Source organism: Gopherus evgoodei, chromosome 2 (genome assembly GCF_007399415.2).
Source record: "Gopherus evgoodei ecotype Sinaloan lineage chromosome 2, rGopEvg1_v1.p, whole genome shotgun sequence".
Taxonomy (NCBI): domain Eukaryota; kingdom Metazoa; phylum Chordata; order Testudines; family Testudinidae; genus Gopherus; species Gopherus evgoodei.
This window is the reverse complement of record NC_044323.1, coordinates 177618731-177635049: the sequence shown is the minus strand read 5'-3', so window position 1 is coordinate 177635049 and position 16319 is coordinate 177618731. Positions and strand designations below refer to the sequence as shown.

The following is a 16319-nucleotide window of genomic DNA, read 5'->3' as shown; positions in this document are numbered from 1 at the left end:
AGCAAATGCTCTGTGTTGCAACGGAATGTGAAAAAAACCCATTCCCTCTTGTCAATCAGACCTGGGGGGAAATTTCTTCCCAACCCCAAATATGGCAATGAGTTGGACCCTGAGTATGTCAATAAGACCCATCAGCCAGACACCTGGGAAAGAATTCTCTGTGGTAACTCAGAGCCCTTCCCATCTAGTGTCCCATCTCTGGGTATATTTGCTACTAACAGTCGCAGATGGGCCACATGCTATTGTAGGCAATCTCATCATAGCTTCCATACATTTATTAAGTTCAGCCTTGAAACAGGTTAGGTGTTTTGCCCCCACTGCTCCTCTTCAAAGGCTGTCCCAGAATTGACTCCTCTGATGGTTAGAAACCTTCATCTAATTTCAAGCCTTGAATCTGTTCATGGCCAGTTTATATCCATTTGTTCTTGTGTCAACACTGCTGTTAAGTTAAATAATGCCTCTACCTCCCTGGTATTTATTTCTCTGATGTATTTATAGAGAGCAATCATATTTCCCCTCAGTCTTTGTTTGGTTGGGCTAAACAAGCCAAGTTCCTTGAGTCTCTTCTCATAAGGTACATTTTCCATTCCTCTGATCGTCCTTGTAGCCCTTCTCTGCACCTGTTCCAGTTTGAATTAAACTTTCTTAAACATGGGAGACCAGAACTGCACCCAGTATTCCAGATGAGGTCTCACAACTGCCTTGTATAACGGTGTAGCGGTTTGGTGGTTGTCCCTCTACCTCTGTCTTGGAGGGAGGCCACTCTGCTTCACTACATCACAGCGGTCAAAGTTAAGTAGCAGAGGAATTAGCAGATCAACAGTCTATAGCCCTGGCCTTTTGGGCAGGGCAGAGCAATAAACAATATAGGGGGCTCTGGCCCTCAGGCAGGACAGAGCAATAAGCAAACACAGGCTATCCAGAATAAGGTAGGGAGACTGCCACCCCCAGGGGTGAGACTGGCAGCCAGGGGCAGGATGGCCCACACTCACCCTGCTTCACTGGGTCCCAGCCCAGGGCAGTGAAAGTAGCAGAAGGCTCTGCCACTGGGTCAGCAGGGATCCCACTGAAACACACTGACTCACGCTCTGACAGCAAAACCAGACTAAGGTCTGATTTCCCTAGGCTACTTCCTACCACAGTCAGCGGATAGGCTCCATGGGCAAAGGGTCCTCCATCTCACTGAGACATTCAGCAGCTGGCAGTCCTAGCAGCTACTCGGGATACACATCCGACAGCAGTCCCGGCAGCTCCTCAGGGGGACAAAGGTTGGAGCTGCTCAGTCCCTGGTTCTGGGGCCAGCAACAAGGGAGAGGTGTCTGACTCCTTCCCTGGCCCTGCCCCAACTGAGCTAGAGGCCCCACCTCTTAAACTTCCTGTCTCGGATCTCAGCTTCTGGCACAAGGGGCGGGCCTGGCCTGGCTCTGCACCACAGTAGCAGAGAGTGGTCCCTCCCACTCTGTCTTGGAGGTGGCCACTTCACCTCACTACAAACAGTAATAACACTTGCCTATCTCAACTGGAAATGCCTTGCCGATGCATCCTAGGATGGCATTAGGCTTTTTCACAGCCACATCACACTGGAAGCTCATAGTCATTCTGTGATCAACTAGTACTTCCAGGTCTTTCTTCTCCTCGGTCACTTCCAACTGATATGTTCCCAGTTTATAGCAAAAATTCTTGTTATTAGTCCCTAAGTGCATGATCGTGCACTATGCACTATGAAATTTCATTCCGTTTCTACTACTCCAGTTTTCAAGGTCATCCAGATATCTTGTATGACATTCCAGTCCTTCTCCATATTGGCAATGCCGTATCATTCACAAATTTTATTAGCACACTCCCACTTTTTGTGTCATTAATGAAAACGTTAAATGAGATTGGTCCCAAGACTGATCCCTGAGGAATTCCACTAGTAAACTCCCTCCAGTCTGACAATTCACCTTTCAGTTTGACCCTATAATGGGCAACAACTCACAGCTGTGGTGCCTCCTGCTGGTCATCCAGGGAATTAGCTTGTCCAGCCTTTGGAGCGCCCTCTGCAGGCTGATGTCCCACTTGTCGCTGGACCCCCGTGTCCCTCCTGGACCTCAGTATCCCTTCTCTCAGGGTTCTGCCCCTGCAGTACCCCGCAGTCTCCCTGGGTCTCCCCTCCCCCGGGGAATCCCCAACCCCATATCCCAACCTTGCCTCAGTCTTTGGCTACTGCCAGTCACCATCTAGCCCCCACTCACTGGGGTGGACTGCAGTATAATTGCCACTCATCATCGGCAAGGAGGGTTTGGACCTACTGCCTTTGCCTTTGCCTACCCCCAGGCTGCACCCCTGCAACCCCAGTACCTATTGTCCTTTCCCCAGCCCTTCTCCACTCTAGGTACCCTATTCTAAGCTCCCCAGCAGCCAGGCCCATCTCCCTCCACAGCTAGAGAGAAAGTGCCTGAGCTCCTGGCTCACAGCCTCTTATAGAGACCATCTGGGCCTCCTTGGGGCATGGCCCCAGCTGTTACTGCCTTCCTCAATCACCCTAGGAATTGGCTCCCTGGTGCAGCCTTTTTCCCTGGGCTGCTTTAAGCACTTTCAGGGTTGGAGCCGGTGGCCACCCCGCTACAGACCAGTTGTAGTTTCCCCTTTAGCGAGTTCCTTATCCACATTTCAATTCTCATATTAATCCCCATTTTCTCCAATTTAACTAATAATATCCCATGTGGAACTGTATCAAATGCTTTACTGAAATCTAGATAGATTAGATGTACTGCATTTCCTTTGCCTAAAAAATCAGTTATCTTCTCAGAGCAAAATGGATACAAAGATCAGGTTGGTCTGGCACAATCTACCTTTTGTAAAACTATGTTATATCTTTCAAAATTTGTTCCAAGACCTTGAGGTCTTGGAACAAACTAAACCACCTGTAGCATTTTACACCCACTTTGCACAGATGTAAATTGCTACTTAAGGTACAAGATGGCAAAATATCAGGCCCATTTTATATTCCGATGGAGAATTAGGCCCTGTGGGCCCAATCCTTAGGTGTACTGAATTTATACTCTGTAGAGCTGAAGAAAGAGGGTGAGGAGGAAAAAAGTAGCTCTAAGCCACCTTTCTATTGACTTGATGATGAAATAACTCTTCATGCAACTGCTTGACATTAAGCCACCTGTAACCAACTATCTGTCCAGCCACTTTCTATCTCATATGTCTCTGACATGACCCCAACATCAAGAAGGGGGAGGGGGCCTAGATCCAGTTACACCAGTTTTGCCCAACCTATAAATTTCCCTATAATAGAGGGGGATACTCAGCTTCTCTTTTACAACAGCATTCTGGCTGCTTTGTACTGCCTTAGTGCCACAAAACAACCAGAGCTGGGGCCCAGGATAAAACCCTATATCTAAATACATCGATTTTCTTCATCTTAAACCAGGATCTCAGGAACGTGTGTGTGTGGTGTGAGTGTATGAGAGAGAGACGGTATGTCTCCATGGCAGCCAAGTACAGTTGAACCTCAGAGTTAAGAACATCTCAGGAATGGAGGTTGTTCATAACTCTGAAATGTTTATAACTCTGAACAAAATGGTATGATTGTTCTTTCAAAAGTTTACAGCTGAACATTGACTTAATACAGCTTTGAAACTTTACTATGCAGAAGAAAAATGCTGCTTTCCTTTTATTTTTTAGTAGTTTACGTTTAACAGAGATCTGTACTTGCTTTTTTTTTGGGTGGGGGGATCTCTGCTACTGCCTGGTTGTGCACTTCTGGTACCAAATGAAGCGTGTGGTTGATTGGTCAGTTTGCAACTCTGGTGATTGTAACTCTGAGATTCTACTGTATATAAGCATTACCTGTGAAAATGAGGTTTTGTATAGTGGGTGACTAGTTACAGTGGCCTTCTATCAGAAGTGTTGCATGAGCAAGTTACATTTGAAGGAAGTGACAGGCACTTACTGGAGCTACTAGGCTACTTGGAAGAATTGTGGAATCATTGTTATGATATCTGATCACAAGACTTGTCCCCTTGTCTTAGCTGGGCTTGTTCTGAATTTCTCTTTGACAGGTATTATGAAGTGCAGGTCAGCTAAGGTGGACTTATTAGGCAATGCCTATTGTGTCTCTTCTACCTGACAGAGACAAGGTGGGAGAGGTAATAACATTTATTGGACCAACTTCTGTTGCTGAAAGAGACAAGCTTTTGAGCTACGCGGATGTCCATTTAAGATGCATAATGAGTTTTCCTAATGAAGGAAAAATAGAAGCCATAGAAGGCACCACCCAGAGGGTGGAAAGGACACTAATGGAGGGAAGAAAGTTCCATAAGAATGGGAAGTGTCTGGAGAAAAACCAAGACATTTGGAAAGTTGCTTGACAAGCGGATTTTGGCTGGGTTGTCCAGTTAACTGAACAATCCACATCCCATTTAAGTAGGCATGGCTGTATAGCCATACAAACTCAGAAACAGGCACAGGAACTATACAGGGGCAGCACAGGAAGCTTTTTAAGGAGGCACATTTCAGAAGGCATAGTGATGAAGCATGCTTTCTCTGTGGCTAGCCAGAATTTCTCACTTTTCTTACTTCAGGGCTGTTCATCCAGAACATAAGCTTTTCTTGGTGGGACATCCCTCTCTCTTTTCTATGCTGTAGGTAATTATGCTCAAATCATAAAGGACTCTTTAAAACTAACTCTGGAAGCCAAAAAAAATACTTTATCTGTGATACTACTATACTTATAACCAGCCTTGCTCATATTTATGGAGGGTTAGATGAGAGAATGTTTGGGACACTGTAAAAAAGTACAGTGTTTTCAATTCACTGGTGATGCACAGACTTTATTTTAGTCAGTTGGATTGAATTTTTATTTCAGTTGTGCCAATGTGAAGTGTAACTCCACATTACATAGAAAATATGGAGGCAGATCCTCAGCTGATGTAAACTGGTATGGCTCCATTCACTTTGATTATAGGAGTTGAAGATTGGTCCTGTGATTTCAATGGAGCTATTCTGGATTCATACTGGGGTAACTGAAATTAGAATTCAGCCCAATCGGTCTGCAAAATGGATACAATTTTAATTGGAAGAATTACTTGTGTAGCGACATTATACTGAAATTTGATTATCGCTATTTCTACAAGTGTAACACTCTGTAGGAAAATCAATCCTGCTTCTGTAATTGCGTTCTGCACGACTTAGGTTATGAGGCAAGTGATGTTGTTTTTCTAACGAAGTGGGTATTCACCCACAAAAGCTCATGCTCCAAAACGTCTGTTAGTCTATAAGGTGCCACAGGATTCTTTGCTGTTTTTACAGATCCAGACTAACACGGCTACCCCTCTGATACTTGACACCATGCAAGGCACTGCATTTAGTTGTATGGAGTGGAAATCCATCAACCTCATGAAGAAACTTGCACAAATACAGACAGATATTATCTTCCTTTCCAAATGCAAACAAATGGACATCATACCAAATGGACTAAAGGTAAAAATTCCACTGCTATCTACATACTGCACAGACCAGTGAGAGATTATGCCATATTCTATCAAAGAAACTGAGGAACCACCTGATTAGCATCCTATACAGCAAACAGGAAAACATCAAAAAAGAGCTCTCCAACCTGGGGACTCTCATTAATAACCAAACTTCCATACAAACAGACTTCACTAAAATAAGACAGGAGATCTACATTACTCACTTCACCTCTATACAAAGGAAAAAGGACTGTAAGCTGTCTAAACTCCTACCTGCCACATGGGGCCACAACAGTGGTACCCTCAACCCACCCAGCAATATCATCAATCTATCCAACTACACACTCAGCCCAGAAGAGAAGTCTGTCCTATCTCAGGGACTCTCTTTCTGCCCTGCCACCCTCATCAACATGATACAGTTCTGCGGCGATCTGGAAGCCTACTTTCGCCGTCTCCGACTCAAAGAATACTTTCAGGACAACACTGAACAGCCCACTCATACACAGGTACCCTCCCACCAACAGCACAAGAAGAAGAACTCCACATGAACTCCTCCTGAGGGTCGAAATGACGGTCTGGACCTATACATTGAATGCTTGCCCCGACGGGCACAGGCAGAAATTGTGGAAAAACAACATCGCTTGCCTCATAACCTAAGTCGTGCAGAACACAATGCCATCCACAGCCTCAGAAACCACCCTGACATTATCATCAAAGAGGCTGATAAAGGAGGTGCTGTTGTCATCATGAACAGGTCTGACTACCAAAAGGAGGCCGCCAGACAACTCTCCAATACCAAATTCTACAGGCCACTTCCCTCAGATCCCACTGAGGAATACACTAAGAAACTGCACCATCTACTCAGGACACTCCCTACACTAACACTGGAACAAATCAACATACCCTTTGAGCCCTGACCAGGGTTATTCTATCTACTACCCAAGATCCACAAACCCGGAAATCCTGGACTCCCCATCATCTCGGGCATTGGCACTCTCACTGAAGGACTGTCTGGATATGTGGACTCTTTGCTCAGACACTATGCCACCAGCACTCCCAGCTATCTCCATGACACCACTGACTCCTGAGGAAACTAGAATGCATTGGTGACCTTCCAGAAAACACCATCCTAGCCACCATGGATGTAGAGGCTCTCTACACAAACATCCCACACACAGATGGAATACATGCTGTCAGGAACCATATCCCTGATGATGCCACAGCACAACTGGCTGCTGAGCTCAGTATCTTTATCCTCACACACAACTATTTCAAATTTGATGACAATACATATCTCCAGATCAGTGGCACCGCTATGGGCACCCGCATGGCCCCATAATATGCCAATATTTTTATGGCAGACCTGGAACAATGCTTCCTCAGCTCTTGTCCACTCATGCCCCTTCTCTACCTATGCTACATTGATGACAACTTCATCATCTGGACCCATGGGAAGGAGACTCTGGAAAAATTCCACCACGATTTCAACAGCTTCCACCTCACCATCAACCTCAGCCTGGACCAATCTACATGGGAGGTCCACTTCCCAGACACCACGGTGCAAATAAGTGATGGTCACATTAACTCCACCCTATACCGAAAACCTACCGACAGCTATGCTTACCTTCATGCCTCCAGCTTCCATCCCGGGCACATCACACAATCCATTGTCTATAGACAAGCACTGAGGTACAACCACATCTGCTCTAACACGTCATACAGAGACCAACACCTACAAAATCTCCACCAAGCATTCTCAAAACTACAATACCCGCACGAGGAAATAAGGAAACAGATCAACAGAGCCAGACGTGTACCCAGAAACCTCCTACTGCAAGACAAACCCAAGAAAGAAACCAACAGGACTCCATTGGCCATCACATACAGTCCCCAACTAAAACCCCTCCAACGCATCATTAGGGATCTACAACCCATCCTGGACAATAATCCCACACTTTCACAGGCCTTGGGTGGCAGGCCAGTCCTCGCCCACAGACAAAGTGCTAACCTGAAACATATTCTCACCAGTAACTGCACACCGCACCATAGTAACTCTAGCTCAGGAACCAATCCATGCAACAAACCTCGATGCCAACTCTGCCCACATATCTACACCAGCGACACCATCACAGGACCTAACCACATCAGCCACACCATCACCGGTTCATTCACCTGCACGTCCACCAATGTAATATACGCCATCATATGCCAGCAATGCCCCTCTGCTATGTACATCGGCTAAACTGGACAGTCTCTACAGAAAAGAATAAATGGACACAAATCAGATATTAGGAACGGCAATAAACAAAATCCTGTAGGAGAACACTACAACCTCCCTGGCCACGCTATAGCAGACCTTAAGGTGGCCATCCTGCAGCAAAAAACCTTCAGGACCAGACTTCAAAGAGAAACTGCTGAGCTTCAGTTCATCTGCAAATTTGACACCATCAGCTCAGGATTAAATAAAGACTGTGAATGGCTTACCAACTACAAAACTAGTTTCTCCTCCCTTGGTTTTCACACCTCAACTGCTAGAACAGGGCCTCATCCTCCCTGATTGAACTAACCTCATTATCTCTAGCTTGCTTGCATATATATACCTGCCCCTGGAAATGTCCACTACATGCATCTGACGAAGTGGGTATTCATCCATGAAAGCTCATGCTCCAAAACATCTGTTAGTCTATAAGGTGCCACAGTATTCTTTGCTGAAGAAAAACAAGTCATTTTCAAAAGGAAATATGATTATACATTCACAGTTTAGGTTGAAGAAACAGAAGGCAGCTTAATATGGTGCAGGCTTGCTCAGAGGGAATATCCACTAGCTGAGGCCAGCATTAACAAGATTGGATTCCAGTTTAATGTGGCTGTGACTCAAATCCCATTGGAGAGTTTGTTTGACAATCTGACAAAGTTATCTCAAGAAAAATAGGTTAAAAAACATAAACTTGACTTCAGTAACTGCATTTTCTCTTCAACATGTAGAGTATTTTGCCCGGAGGCCCCCTCAGCCTGAAGCCCCACAGGTAATACTACTTTCGGCCTCTACATAAACCAAAATGTTTTAGCAGGCATTTTGAACAATGAAAATCCTTGCTATGTGATCTTAATGGGGGAAGCATTTTCTCATGCCTGTATATGAAAAAGAAAGTGAGAACGATATGAAATGTAACTGTTGCCAGGTCGTTGATGCAATTGCAGTGACTTCTATTACTGCTTAGATTATGTTTCAGTAAAAGTCTATTCCCCTCTGGATGCATGTGAGAAACTTCTATTTAATGTTGACTCACAATACTTAACATTTACATAGATCTTCTCCCTTACAGATCTCAAAGACACACTCACAAAGATGAGTGAGTATTGTTATTCTCATTTTACAAATGGGAAACTGAGGCACAGAGAAATTTGCTGTGTGACCTTTGGGACAAATTGTGCAATCAGTAGCAGAGTCAAGAATAGTTCTAATGCTTAGTTTTATGAAGAGCTTTACTTACCATGAGCTGACTTCCACATGGAGAGAATGTAACCCTACAACACTGGTAGCAACTCTTTCTATGTGTCAGGCACAACTGATAGCATCCTAGGAATGAACTGGAGATAAATTGCTAATTCAAGGTACCCAAAAAAATGACCTGGCCCTCATTGCCAAAAAGAAAGAATAAGTGAGACAGGCTTCACAAGGCTGCCAACTCCCGCACATTGTAAGGCAGCTAATGAAGCTGTTCTGTACATCCCTCCCATATGTCAGCAACGATCTCAGGATGCCTTGCTGAGTTCAGAAGAGTGTGTGTGGGCTTATGTGTACATCCTGGGTCAGGAAGTCAGGCACTCTGGGCTCCATTCTTGACTCTGTCATTAACCTCTCTGTGTGACCTTAGACAAATCATTTCCCTTCCCCAAGTTTCAGTTCTCCCCACTTATAAAATGGGACCTTTCAGGGTTCTTGTAATCTCTATTCAATTAGTTCCCTATTCTCCTACTGGAGGATATGAGTAACTCCTACTAAGGGAGAATTGAGTCTTTAATGTTTGTAAAAACATTGTAAGATGCTCAAATGAAAGCAGCTGTATAAATGTGAAGAATTATTATTACGTTTGAGTGGAGAAGGTCTAGAATGGGGAACTTGTCTAAAGAAAGGAATTGTTGATCTGAGTCTCCTATAGGGGTTTACTGTAGAGCCCCAGGGAACTGAAAGCATCTTAGAAAAGGTCTGTGGATTGAGTATCTGTTGGGACACTCAGGCTAAAGTACTGTTGTTAAGTAAATATTGCAGAGAGTTCTTGGTAATTAATTAACTAACATTAGGTTTGGTTTAGATTTGGTTTATCCAATATCATTTCCTATTTGTTTTAAAGATATTTTCTGTGCCTTTCTTACTGTATTTAAATATTTATATATTATAGACAACCCAGTTGCCCTTTCACTTGTCATCAAAGGTAAGCCCTTAAAACTCACTACACTCAGAACTACACTCTATGCAGGAAGAGTATCAGGAAACTTCAGTCTGTCCTGATAAATTGTTGGGAAAAAATCCCTGAGTGGTAGGCATATAACAAAAATAATTCCAAACACTACTTATTAGCCACCCTCAGAATACTAGTTGCTACTCCAAAATAATGTCTGAATGTAATACATTTTGTGCTAATGAAATGTTTAATGTTGACTAAGAAGATACTATGTTTACATAGCCATTTTTCTAACTATAACTCTTTAATAAAGAGCCTACCACATAAGGGTGGTTAATTTTTTTGTACATTTCTAGAAGAAAAGCAGACCCAATTCTCAATCACACCAAATACTAATGTGAAATGCCAAAGCCTGGGGTCTATCCAAACTGAATTTAGGCCCCAGTTCAACAAAGCACTTAAGCTTATACTTAAAGCATACATATAGTCCCATTGACTTCATGGGACTGCTAACATGCCTGAAGTCAAACGTGCTGAAGTACCTTGCTGAAACAGGGCTTTAGCACAGTTTCAAAGGGTGAACTCTCCTGCACTCACTTTTGCATTCTTCCGATCCCACAGCCACAATGTGTAGGGCTAGTTCCCCTGCATTAAATTAAAGCACCAGGCTCTGAATTCAATATTTTTCTGACTAATCTATTTTGGATCATGTGCTTTGACCATCACTGGGATATCTCAGTACCTTTGGAAAATAAAGCAAGCGACTTTATCCACTGTATTAAAATTTTTATTAACACCCCTGGGAATTCACATGTATGTTTTGGTCACTGGTGGAAGTCTATATTGTTTTATGAATGGAACAGAAATGTATTGAGAATTAAGGAAATTTAATACAAATAAAATTGAATATAAAAGCTATAAATCACAAACCAAATGGTTTTTCTAGCTCATACTTAGAATTACATGCAAGAAAACTGTCATGCAAATCAGAGTTAATTTATAATGCATTTGGAGTCTTCTACCAAAAAAAAGACAAAATGAAGACAACGAATGTTACCCTTTGACTACCAAAGAATGAAAGAAATTAAAGACGAAAAAGTTCCATCTGGTCATCTAGTCCAGGGGTAGGCAACCTATGGCATGGGTGCCGAAGTTGGCACGCGAGCTGATTTTCAGTGGGACTCACACTGCCCGGGTCCTGGCCACCAGTCTGGGGGGCTCTGCATTTTAATTTCATTTTAAATGAAGCTTCTTAAAGATTTTAAAAGCCGTATTTACTTTACAAACAACAATAGTTTAGTTATATATTATAGACTTAGAGAAAGAGACCTTCTAAAAACGTTAACATGTACTACTGGCACGCGAAACCTTAAATTAGAGTGAATAAATGAAGACTCGGCACACGACTTCTGAAAGGTTGCCAACCCCTGATCTAGTCTAATATCCTATGATTATTCCTCTCTTTACATTATATTTTCTAGTGCTTTGTTCATTCTAGGTTTAAATATCTCCAAGGATGGACTCTTGGTACTACACTGATTATTGTTCTCTCAGGGACAAATCTTTAAAGGTATTTAAATGCCTAACAATGTCAATGGCCATCTAGTGAGATTTTAAAAAGTGAGTGGGAACCTAACTCCCATTAATTTTTCTTCTGTAAATTTCACAAGGTCTTATCTGCACCTTTAGGCCTCTAAATACCTTTAAAAATCTGTCCCTTGGTGCCTAGATACTCTAGTAATTGGTACTATATAAAATCCTAAAATAATTAAGGAAAGAAAGATAAGGACTTTCACCATTTCTGATCAGAGACTAGTAAACAATATATAAATTTCTCTAGATTTGAGTTACCACTTCAAATTGTAAATTTCAGTGAAAACAATAAAGTGGAAGGCCAAACTGATTATCATTTATGCTAGCAAAACACCTCATTCCCTATTTATGTATTATATTTAGAGTAAATGGCTTCCAGACAATAAATCCTGACCCGATGATATGCCAATGCTTCTTTTGAGAAAAATACTTAAAGGTGACCTGCAAATAAAAATAAGCACAGTGTTCTTTTTTATTTCTTTATTATGATTCATTGCTTTAATTTTGTTTTTATTTTAGTTTAGTTTTCTATTCTGATGGGTGGGGTTTTTTCTCTTAGAAACAATGGGTAAAATCCTGCCCCATTGAAGTCATTGGGAGTTTTGCCAAGATTTCATCTATCAAGAATAGTATAATAGGAGATGTGGGAATTTTGACCCAAATGTTCTTTACTTATTGAAGTTAAATAAGCATTATTTAATAGAGTTTTAAAAGTCAAACTAAAATTCCTTTCCCTTCCAAATAGCATGGCATTCATGTTCTTTACTCTTTTGAAGTTACTATTTCATTAGTTATCATAGATTCCTCTTCACAGATTCTTCTAGGCTACACAGGACGTGAATTTATAGGTTAAAAACAATGCCTCTTTCCCCTCCTCTTATCTCTCAGCCATTATATACCATAAAGAAGCAATACAACCAAAAAGCACACAATCCTAATTGTTTTTTCTTTACAGGTCATATTTAAGACTTTTAAGTTAGTTGGACAGTCCAGTTCACTGAACATTTATTCTAATACTTCATTTTAGAGCTACAGACATTGACACATAGTGGGCTTTCTAACAGACAAGCCCTTCCATTGTCACTGTTTGGAATAAAGTGATATTTACAATTTTTAAAACTTTTGTATTTTTATTTTCACATTTGTAAATATGTGTAAATACATTGCAGAAGTTGAAGGAGATTCAGATAATATCTGCATAAGAGCCCTGATGATATCTCCTTTGCAATCAAATCACTGGAGATTTCAAGGTCATTTGAGCATGACAGATTTCAGATGGGACAACACAAAATGGGAGTTGCCATGAAGTGACAGAGAACTCAATAAGTGACAGAGGCATCTCTGCTGGAGCAGCTGAAAGTCGTTGCTACTGAGGGATTTCTGCAGTATAAAAAAGGAAAACAAGATAAATTTATTGCTGATATTTTTATTGATTAAACTTCAGGTTACAGCTCAAGTAAGTGTATCCAATGGCAATATATTCTCCAAAATCACATGTCCAATCCAACTAATCTGATGATAAACACACAGTTGTGCAGACAGTATATATTAGTAAGTTCTTTGCTGTGACATAGGATATAAAAAAATTTGAGAGAGGGAAGGAAAGCCTTGATATTAGAAACATGCTTGTAATGTTGCATTGAAACCACAATGCTCTCCTAATAAATAAAAGGAATTATATGTTAGTAAGAGCAAGGTAAGGCAAAGCTGAAATATGAGAAAATGGGATATAAATCTGTCCTCACATCTAATGTGCCTAAGCTTTAAAAATGCAACTTCATGTCCTAACTCACACAGATATCAGCTTATCATCATGTGCATGTTAAAAAGGGGAGTGCGTAGGACAGCAGGAGGGAAAATATAGCCGCAAGCAGAGTACAGCATGTGGACAACTGGATATCAGCAGATTTAAGGACTTCAACAACTGGGAGATTTTGTAAGAGAAAAGGTTTATGTTCTCTCTGTAAACATATCTATAGTCACACTGCCACTAGATCAAAACATTAGGTAAAACATATCCCTAGTGTAAATCCACTGAAATTATATAAATGCTTCTTTCTGCACAATGCTAATCCCAATGAGATTACACCTAAGCCCAGTATCTTCTACTAAAATTCTGGTACGTACCTTCTACAACACTTGCCATTGTCCTGGAACATTTTCTCTTCCTCTTAACTGTTGGAACTCAGTATTAATGCCCTGGGATCCTCACTAACTGATGGTCAAAATATAGTGAGGGTGAATCCATTCCCATCAGGACTTGCTTTGACTATGTGATTCTATTTGACCTTTCCCTTGAAATCTGCATTTGGAAATCTGTGTTTGAACAGAAACATAAGAACCGATCTCCATGCAGTGCAATCCCTAACCTAGTTTACATCAAATCTTATCCAATATAGGGGGAAAGTCCCCCAATAATGGAGAATGGCCCAGTCATCTCCTTATACCTCCATGGGCCCTTTGAGCCTCACTTACTCTTTTGGGTGATAAGATGGATAATGGTGTCTGTTGTACAGGAGCTTAACGCTATTCAGTGGAATTCACACTGCAAGGCAGGAAATCTACTGCAAAACAGACTGAAGCTGTCCAGCACTAGTGTAGTCATCAAGTGGGCAGCCAAGAGCTTTCACCCATCTCTTCGTTTCAGACAGCTTTTTCACAGTCTTATACCCCACCCCTAACCCCCACCATCCACAGGAGTGATTGTTATTTTACTGCAGCAATCCCAGATTAGCCACATGTGAAGTTAGCTGCACCCACAGCCCATCTCACCCACCAAACTGAAAGCCTACGAAGTCACTGGTCTGATACTTCTAGATGTTTCCAAGACCTGAAAAAGAGCTCTGTGAAACCTCAAAAGTTTGTCTTCCCCAACAGAAATTGGTCCAATAAAAGATATTACCTCACCTACCTTCTCTCTCTAATATTCTGGGACTGACACAGTTAAAAAACACTGCATGCTTCCACAGCAAGGCAGTCCAAGGAGTAAGAGATCCAAGGTTGCTCCAGAACACTTGTACACCATGGGTTAGAGTGTAGTGTCACTCACTAAATCATCAGTATACCTTTATAGCCCATTTTCACCATTTATTCTTGAACAGTGATGAATTTCATTCCACTGGATAGCAGATGTATCCTTCTTTCCCAGTCATCCATCTCTGCCTTCTTCTACAAATTCTATATTTATAGAGATTCTTATCTGTTCACCTACAGTGCATACACAGCAAAATATAAATTGGGAAAAATTGCAAGACAAAATACAAACTGATGGATTACAAGTCAGACTGAATCAGTTTGTAGATTTGAACAATTATATTCATTAATTCAATCAGCTTTCTGTTAATAGTATGGGTTTGATTGCCAATTTGCCTACAGGTAAAACTCCATCAAAATTACAGCTATCAATTAGTCCCCATTTTTATAAACTATGTGTGGGAAAAAATGTGTTGTCATGCCTGTTCTTCCAACAGCAAAGGGCAGCTTTTCTAAAACAACCAAAAGAGCAGTCTGGGACATAGTACCACAGTGACCTCAGCTGGCCACTTGAGAGATCACAACAAAGAAGGGAAAAGGAACACAACCTGCAGAGAGTGTTGAGAACAAGTTCTAAATCAAAGTTTGCATTGCTCTGACTTTTAGATATGTGCAAATGGTGAGAGTACTTGTTCTTATTTTAATACACCAGTGGTTTGCCACTACTGGTAAATTAGACTGTTGTGATATTATTTTAGGCTTTCTTTCCCTATTTAAGGGCTTGATGCTGTGACAAACTGAACACTTCCTAACAAATACTGAGCATTCTCAGCTCTTAGCTTGAAGGCAGTCAGTGCTTTTCAGTCCTATGACCCTCAATGATGAGCCACTGCACTGGATCTTAGTCTGCTGTCACTACTCATCACAGATTCAGAAGTGAATGCTTTAACCCATAATGGAATTTGAGCTGCTTCAACCCCAATATCACATTCAGATTGGATGTGCAACAGCCTCAGATCCATTACATTAATCAGATGGGTACCGGATGATACAGCTGAGGTCTTATTCTGGATTGGTATTCATTAGATATTGATCTTACATATACAAACAAGCACATGTGCACACATCAGAGGCCCTTTCAAAATGTGGCCCCCAGTACCTATAAGCAATGTAAACCTTACACAGGCACGTAAAAAAACAAAGCTTAAATGGTTTTCATGGAATTTATTGGAATAGATTGCGATCTACTTATCAATAGCATGTTGTTCAAAAGATTAAATTGTGGATTCACGGGTTAAAGTGAGGCATTAAATATAATCTCATGACAGATCAATATTTTTATGAGCATTTGAACATTTGATCCAATGTGAAATTTTACCATTTCTTCCAATTAGCCCAGCTTTATATAGGTGACAAAATATAAATGAAATTCCACCTGCCTTTCGTCTTCTACCCTTTAAACCAGATTGTCAGCTGGGACAGAAGATCACTCTAGTCACGGGTGCTGGAACAACTTGTATAATGGGGGTACTGAGAGCTAATGTACCAAACTGTAAACCATGTATATGATGGAAACCACTTCAAGCTAGGGGGGTGTAACAGTGCCCCCAGTACCTCTAGTTCCAGCACCTATGACCATAGTCACAGACAAATGTCCTTTCCACAGACAAAACATTCCATAGTGAAATTACAGTTTTCCTCCCATGCATTTTATTTTCTCACAAAAAAGTTACAGAGGATAAAAAAATGACTTTAGCTGTTAGTGTATCCACGAAAACCTGATTTATCTATTTATTTATTTATTGTCATTTTCACAACTGGTGAGGACTTTTATTTATTTATTTTTGGCAGTAGTTCAGCTCATGAGTGATGAAGACAAGAGTAA

At 41.4% G+C, this 16319-nt stretch overlaps 1 long non-coding RNA gene across 1 annotated transcript; it reads left to right on the top strand.

Moving 5' to 3' along the window:
* Positions 1–619: 619 nt before the first annotated feature.
* LOC115645145 lies at positions 620–13906 on the top strand. Its single transcript, XR_003998662.1, has 3 exons — positions 620–714; positions 11680–11683; positions 13895–13906. It is a non-coding gene; the product is annotated as an uncharacterized LOC115645145 (long non-coding RNA).
* The last annotated feature ends 2413 nt before the right edge of the window (positions 13907–16319 follow it).